This window comes from Sorghum bicolor, chromosome 4 (assembly GCF_000003195.3).
Source record: "Sorghum bicolor cultivar BTx623 chromosome 4, Sorghum_bicolor_NCBIv3, whole genome shotgun sequence".
Taxonomy (NCBI): Eukaryota; Viridiplantae; Streptophyta; class Magnoliopsida; order Poales; family Poaceae; genus Sorghum; species Sorghum bicolor.
The window spans coordinates 49748211-49757014 of record NC_012873.2 but is presented as its reverse complement, the minus strand read 5'-3'; positions in this window follow the sequence as shown (position 1 = coordinate 49757014).

Genomic DNA, 8804 nt, shown 5'->3' with positions numbered 1-8804 from the left:
TTCCACAAGGTGATACTGTACCATCACTCTTCAAGCAAGGTAACATCTTAAGGTACTTGACTATCACTTTTATAAGCTTCTCCTTGGTTTTGGCGTTCATATAAATAAAAGAGACAAACATGTATCATTTACAACTCTAGATTAACCAACCCAACTGATTCAACATGTTTAGTCCTTTAATCCTTGTTCTTAGTACTACCTCCATGATCCCACACTCCTAATCATATGAGCTAAAATGTTACACATTCAATCATTGAGTGATATAAAGAAAAAAACATATACATAGATAAATTATCTTTCCATAAGGTTGAGCGATCTAATCTGACAAATGTTATAAGTGCTACACTCATTAATTTTCATCCATCAACTTTGTCTTGCTCACTATGCTTAGGGTTAGAGAAGAACACATACACTTTAGGTTATGTTGGTGTTTTCCACCAACAGGACCCATGCACTTGATCTCTGCCTTGTCTCTATGAGCAGGTACACTTCGAGCAAAATATGGAGGAGTTTTATAACTCTCAGACTCTACCAAGTGAAGGACCTAGATCTACGAGCACAAACACAGTGAGCAGGATACTGCCAACGCCGCACTTCGAACTGCGGGGCAAACGAAGAGGTGCAGACGTCAAGGTCCGCACCTGAATCAAATGACGCACCTGAAGAATGAACACGGTGAGAAGTCTTGTTAAGAAGACTTAAAACATTGAACCCTCGCCGAAAGGTAAGATCGGTAGTTATCCATATTTATCCTTTCTGCATTCCCTTTTACCTTTAATTATTTACTTTTCTTAAATAGATTATTAGTTAATCATGCTATCTTGAAAAGAAAATAAAAATGTTAAAAAAATACTAAGCCCCATGTGAGTATACGAGTGGCATAAAACCTATAAGTACCTTCACTTTGGTGGCATAAAAATAAAATAAATATTTCTTTTCTGCTTTATAAAATAAAAATATAAAAACAGGGAGTAATATTTATTGAGGAAGCTCAACACGATAAAGGCTAGATATTTATGCTAACACTTAATTAGTTCCACAAGCTTTGTTGTCTATTTGAGCTCCACAGAATTTAAGAATCAAGAAGACTAGCAGACGGAGGACATTCTAATCGCTGTTAGAATGCTGCTGACTTTCAAATACACCTCTGCCACCTGCAAGCTACATCAAGAGAAATTACGTCAAAATTCAGCTTGGAGGAGAGCACCCCCATTTATCTCGCTAAGTATTTCTACCTATCTTTGTACTTATATTATGTTAGAATATTAAAATACATAAACTATGAAAAACCAAATAAAGATTTTGTGCTTATATATATATCTTTTGCTTAGTATGTTTAATAAATAAATAAAGTGGCTACGCTAATCTGAATCTTAATAATGAAACTCTAGCATGGATATGATAAATAGTTGCTCTGCCTAATTTGCAAATTTGAAGTTCTCTCTCAAGTTTAGACATAACTGTTATAATTTAAAGCTTGCTCTAGATCTAAACTTGTGGGATGAAAACTTGATCTGAAATCTAAGTTGTTAACGGATATGATATGGGAAGGTTGAGCTGCTGTTTATCTGTTCCTAGAGATGCTAGAATTCTGGAGAATTTTATCTTTGAAAAATCTTTAAAATATTGCATGATGAGTTCCTGTATGATGAGAGTTTAAATTCCTACCACAGCCATATATACATGCTTGCTAGAATTTGAGCCACACATTTACTATTTACTGCTTATGAGCATTGAGTGTGGTCAAGCTGTGTAGACCTTTAGGAGCTTGTCATGTGGTTAAATCAAGATTCACTTGCACGTTCACTCATATATGCTACTTCTACTCCGGAAGTACCATCCACATATATCCATCCATGTCCATCTCCAGAACCACCCAAAAATATTCTACTCCTAATCCGGGAGAGAATAGCCAAAAATATTTCTGTTTTCCCTTGTGAAATAAATGCTCAAGTTATCTTGCTACTACCACTTGCTATATTATCTCAAGAGATGAGTGCTCTGAAAAAAAAGAAAAGAAAAAAAAATAAACGAGGAAATAAAAAGGGGCAAGTGCCCGGAACCTCGAAAGAAAGAAAAAGTGAGACGAGAGGTAAAAATGGACAAGTGTCCGACAGTAGAATTAGGGGTACAAGATACCCACCTGAGAGGAAAGAAAAAGAAGAGCATCTCATTCTCCTCATAAAGTTTCAAAAAGCAAGGAAGGTATGTATTCCCTCAAAAGAGCAAAAGTAGAATTAGACTTTCACCATTGTTATCACCATCATCACCATACACCATTCAATCGTCACACATGCACATCTTGATTTGGCTTATTGATTTGTTTCTTTGGATCCATGGTTTGATTATGCAATAAATGTCTTGTAAGTATGTATTAGCTGTCTCCCACCTATGAGCTCCAGATATCAAAACCTTGTTAGAGTAGGGTGAGAGAGAAGGCAATATCATTATGCCTGATACCACAAATACCACATACTTTGAGAGAAGGCATATATCATCACTGCCATGGTAAGGATCCAGAAATACCACAAAAGAGAGACTAGAGAGAGTCATACAAGGAATCTCTGAGTTTTATTTAAAAATCTGCAAAAGCTCCAGAGCTATAGCTGATCAAGAATAAGAGACATGACACTTGGCTAGACTGTTCTATCTTTTAACTACTCAAGACAGAAGTGACGGTTACAAGTCCCATGGTGAAAGGTAAAGTAAGTAAGTTTTAGTTCTTGACAGTTTACTCTAACTCAGAGATGAGATCTTATTTAAAAACATGTGTACCGTCAAATTTTTAAGATATTGCAACAACTTCTGATCCATTGTTGAGTCTATCCTTGCTCAGGGACGAGCAAGAGGTAAGCTTGGGGGAGTTTGTTGACGGTCCTTAAGTATCAAATTTAACAATCAAATAAACAAAGAAAAGGATCCAAATGCAACCAACACCCAGACTTAGGGTTTTATCTGACAGAATTCCACGAGTTTTGGTGTTTGTCTATTTCTGCAGGGGGGTTATCAGGACATATGAAGGAAAGGCCCACATGTCGGGTTTACATAGAGATATTAACGTGCCGCGCAATTTTCTACCATCTAGAAGATTCCAGAAGCCACGGGAACGAACGGGAGGCCGATCGGGCCCGGGGGCAGGGCGCCCGCCCAAGTCCCTTGGGTGCCCGCCCAGCTACAGTAACCAATCAGCTTCAACTTCGCGGATCATGCTCCACCGACCTAATACTTCAAGGAAAACCACACGATCAATGTCGGTTTGATCCGACGACCCAGATTCATCTGAAAAGACTATATAACCAGACCCCCTGGCCTCAGGAGGCACCCCTTGATCATTATTCATTATTCATAGACAGAGCAAAAGCTAGGGTTTAGAGATGAAAGCTCTCCTCTCTTCTCTAAACTAGAGTAGATCTAGATAGTAGCGAGATGGAGAGCGAAGGAGGATTAGAGGAGAGGCCGGCCTGTCGGTTCTTCCTCCGGTTGTACTTCGTCATGATCAAGCTCTAATCAAGCTTGCTCATGGGATGACTCTGGTAATCTACTTCTAATTCATTATGCAATTACTAATCATGTATGTTCTGGTTCACAACTCTTTTGAGTACTTCTAATCTATAGGACGCTATAGGTTAGAGTTGTAGTATAGGTGTAAGCGTGGTGCTTAGACCGAGATTACTTGTGGATATCCCCTGTCTAGCTGGATCGTGTGGTAGGCCGCGTAGGTGACAGTTATGTTGGTCCTCTGTAGTCCACCTCTCGTTAGCAGGACGGGTAGGGTTTATCGGCCTATGGATAAGCATCCTTTGTGGTGTAATCTTATCACGTGGTTCGTCCCAGACATAGACATACCCCTTTGAAGTAGAGAAACCATAGTTATCCTCTCTATTCTGCTACCATCGCCCATATACTAGATTGCTCTACTCTCTATTCCCATATTATCACTCACTGTTATCTTACCTTTAATATTGTTCTTATTCAATTCTACCATCTTTCCTATTTATACCTATCTATCTATCTTGGTTAAGTTAGAGCGTAGATCAGTTCTCCCGTTTCCCTGTGGATACGATAAAACATTTATCCGGGTAAAAGCTTCAACGGTATCCGTGCGCTTGCGGATTATCTGTGTGCGTATAAATACCATAGTACACTCTAGTGCCATGCTGGGGATGACAACCTAGTATTCAAGTGGTGTTAGCAAGTGTCAACATACCCTAAGGTTTTAAATCTCGGGGACGAGATTTCTTTAAGGGGGAAGGGCTGTAACATCCCCGATGTTACGGTTACTAAAACTTGATCATGTCATCATGAGTATTGCATCGCATACCTGCCAAGCACCCTATTATGCATCAACTTAAAACAAGTTTATTTTGATTGGTTGTGCTTAGGGATTTAAAGTGTGTTTATATTGCGTATTGATGCTTGTGTTGGTTGCTAAAACCCTAGGGTGAAAGATTTCCGAAAGATTAGGGGGGAAACCCTGATTTTTGAACCCTAGAATTGCCCTCTTTTGTGCAATTTAAAAACTAAGCAAAATTTGGGGATGAGAACAAAAGAAAAGTTGTAGATCTTGTTAAGATGTACAACTTTGGTGTTTTGAGTTTTTGAAGTTTCAATACAAAATCTAAAGTAATTTTGAAAATACAGATTCCCAGAAAGTGTCCCCTTTTCCAATTTGAAGCTCCAATTCAAAATATATTTGGAATTTTGAAAACTGACCAACATGAAAGTTGTAGAGCTCAAAAAGCTGAACAACTTTCATGTTGGGAGTTTTTCAAGTTGTTATGGAAAATCAAAAGTAATTTTGGAAATTCTGATCTGCCCCAATTCAAAAATTTGAATTTCCCCAAATTGAATTTTGAACTTCAAACTGTTTGGTCAAATTCACCATGTTCCACTCAAACTTAGCTTTGGTCACCAAAACATGTTTTGTAGCTTATAAAATTCTAAACAACTTTTGTTTTGGTGGGATTTTGGCTCCAGTTCAAAATTTGGACGAATTTTGCAAAACCCCAAACTGGGTGGATAGGGCTCGCTACAATGCCGTGCAGGGGGGGATGCTCTGCCGCCGGGGCAGAGCCGCCGCGCCCAACGCCGCCACGCGCCTGGCCACGCAGCTGCTTGGCTGCGCGAGCCCGCCGTGATGTGGACGAGCCCCCAGCGTGCTCATCCACTCCCCTGCTGATCCCACTGCACGGCCGCCTCGCTTCACCCTTTTCTGCCCGACGCCGACGACCCGGCTCTTTCTCTCAAATTCACCACACCCGATCCCTCTCAAACCAAATTGAGCACTCCACAACGTTCTCCACCCCCTTGCAAACTCAGCGCACCCCCTAGCTCTTTCTCTAACCCACCCAGTCGCCAGAGCTTCTCTGTTCTTCTCCAACTCCGGCCGAGACCGCCGCCGTGAGCTCTCTCCGTGGCCGCGCTATTCCAGTGAGCAAGATACCGAACTAGCGGATGTTTCCGGTTCCTTTTTATCCCCAGAAGCTCATGCGCTTTCTCTTTTTCCCTAGACGCGAACAGGATCGTCGGAACGACCTCGCCGGAGCCGGAGCACCCGCCCGACCACACAGCCATCGGCGCCAAGGCCTTCTACTGCCTCTCCCGCCGTGGTGATGTGAGCACCATGTCCCTTACCCTGCAAGGAAGCTCCCTAGCACGTCCGTTTGTGCTCTATCGAGCCCTAGTGGCCGGTCCGCGATCGGTCATGGCGGCCGCCCGCCTTTCGCGTGGCCGAGGTGGAAGGGAGAGGGTAGAGCGTGCGTAGAGGATGTCGACGGAGTCGCGAAGACGAGGCGAGGCCGATGCGCACGCGCGCTCGGGCTGAGACCCTCGCTAACGGCGGCCGGAGCCGTGGCAGTGCCGCCGCGCGTGAAGAAGAAGGAGCTGACGGGTGGGGTCTCCCCGTCAGCGTCCTGTAGAGAGAGAAGGGGAAGGAGGGTCTGACGGGCGGGACCCGCCCGTCAGTGACCGTGTGAGAGGGGAAGCACGCACGCAGCGCCCGCGTGGGCCGAGCGCGGACGGGTCGGCCTGCGGGCCGAGTTCCTGGGCCGCTCACGGCATAGTATTGTTTTCTTTTTTCTTTTATGCAGTTTTTGCTTTATATTTAAGTTTGTGTAATAAATCATGTGCTGATCCAAAAATTATGAAAATTTTTGTATAGCTTCCATAAAATGGATAGAACATAGAAAAAATATTAGGTATTATTTTCTCGTAGTTTGCATGTCTATAAAAATTGGCTCTTTTAATTAGTAAATAAAACTTCTAGGAATTTTAATAATTTATTAATATGTCCAGAAATCACCAAAATTTGTGGGGAGTCTCTAAATATTATTGCCTGGCTCCACACAAAATTTGGTGGCATTTGGATAATGTTTGAATAAAATATTATTAAACCCCTATTTAGTAATTAAATAATAATTCTAGAATAATTAGATAATAATTAGTTAAATCCTCATAATTAGGGTTTGAGTGATTTTGAGATTGTGTGATGACCTAAGGTCATTAACCTTAATGACCTTTGGCATTTGGTTATTGTTTGGCACTAATGCTTAATTACTGTCATTAATAGTTAATTAAGAATTAATTAAGGTAAATAGGATTAATAATTAGTTAATTTAGGATAATTATGAATTAAGAGGAATCTTAGTTTACAGATGCAACCTCTTGGGTAAAGACTCTAAGATGATTAAACAACTTTAATTATTAAATAGTCTGTGTTGCACCAAGAAGGCCAACTGTACTTAATTTGGTCCTTCTTATATATCTGTCATACGCATATCATGAGCATACATCATTTTGCGTATAGTGCCCGTGACCGAAGGAGCGACCGTTGAACCGAACCCCGAGGTTGGTGCTCCGTCCGAGGAAGTAGGATGCGAGACTTGGGAAGTCTCCGAGGGTCCCTCTCTGCCCTGCAACCAAGGCAAGCCCCGGATGCATTAACCCCTCCTTGAATGTTTTAAATCTTTCATCACTTATGAATTGAAAATGCTGCATTAGGTAGTCGAGAATTGGGTTAACCTATTTGCTACATTTACTACCTTGATATTTGTTATCTTGTCCTTTGCACCTGTTTTAATTGAAAACCGCGTAGTGATGCTTAGCCCTGCTACTAGATAGGTTTTTAAACAAAGTTTGAAGGGTTGTTGTGGAATACACTTATGATCAATGATGTTTCAATTTGAGACCGGTTGGTGGACTTGCTTTAAGAATGGAGTCTTAAAGTAGTGTCTCCAACTGTGTCGGTTAAGGACCGGTCCGTTGATGGCCTACTGGGTTGAGAATTTATAGTACTAGCCACTTGCCCTCGGTAAGCCCGGTCTTGTAATCCCTCGATGCGAACAGCTACTCGCGCACTGGGCGTGGAGCGATGGCGAGAGTAGCGTGTACCCACCTTACGGATCTGAGATGACCGGGAAACATCTAGATCGGCTATAGGATGGTGGGGTACTGTGCTCTCGGGTGCCGCAAACCTAGTCAAATTTGGGGAGAGCTTGATTTGGGTTGACATATGCAAGATTTGGTTCTACATATGTCGGGTGGTTAGGAACTCCAGCTGGATTGCTAAGCGATTCGAATTGTCGTTGCTCCCCGATTGGGAGACTCAATTCCTTTGACCCTCATCATAGTTAATTATGCAACTAAGTGTTAAAATAAGAAAGGGGAAGATGTCTCATGAGGTTCGGATCCCAATTCCCGAACTCAGAGTGACCTGAAGCTATGGCCGTTGGATAGATAATACCTTGGTTAAGGACTAGGAACTTACAGACTTGTCTGTGAGAAGCAACTAGATAGACTGTCATCGAACTCCTCGGCCTCTTAAGGAGAGGAATTCGCGGGTAAAACTTGAAAGTAAGGATGCACTATTAGTAAGCTTTTCCGCAAAATACTTTGGTTCCTTGCTCAGCCACCCCTTGTCTTCCTTAAGCCTGCATCCCTAACTTCTCCTCTTTTTCTATCGAGTAAGTCTTGTTGAGTACTCCCGTACTCAGGGTTTTATAACCCCTGTTGCAGGTGAAGCTCAGGAGCCGACTTGTTTCGGACCCTGTTGTGTGACCGTCGTCGAGGTTGACGACGAGGAAGAGTGAGCGTGACCCATGGGCAGGGTCTGTAAATTTGTAATCTGTGTGCTAAAGTTTAAGTTGCTCCGCTGGACCTGGCTTGTAATAACACTCTACTATTTGGACGAACTCCTTTTGTAAATTAAGTTATGTAATACTTCCGCTGTTTTACTCTGAAATATTATTTTGGTCTTATATCATCTGTGATACTGCAATGTCTTTGCAACGAGTGATCCTGGTGTTAAGGTGGCCACTTGCTATCCTGTAAAGGAGAGAAGAAGAAGTTCTCATTAATTGACCATCACCAGTGGTCAGGACGAGCTTGCTTGATACACCATAGGTAGCAGTGGAATGAGCGTCCAGCGATGCTCATCAGACTTCTAAAGTGGGAGGATCCCCGACATCACCGTCAGAGGTCCTTAGGACAATGACAGGTGTCGGTGGGCCCAAACACTTAGGGGGTTCTGCCACAGAGGGATCCTCTCTACTTGGATGAAGAATTGAAACCCTAGCGTTGATTCTGTAGAAGATGTATGTTCTCCAGGGGCTAGGGGGCCTTGCTTATATAGTCTTTTCAGATGAATCTGGGCCGTCGGATCAAACCGACATTGATTGAACGGTTATCCTTGATCCTTTAGGTCGGTGGAGCGTGATCCATGAGACAGGTCCGAATTGGACACTATAGGAGGGCGGGCGCCCTAGTCCTTAGGGCGGGTGCCCTGGGCCAGGCCCCGTTCGATCTCC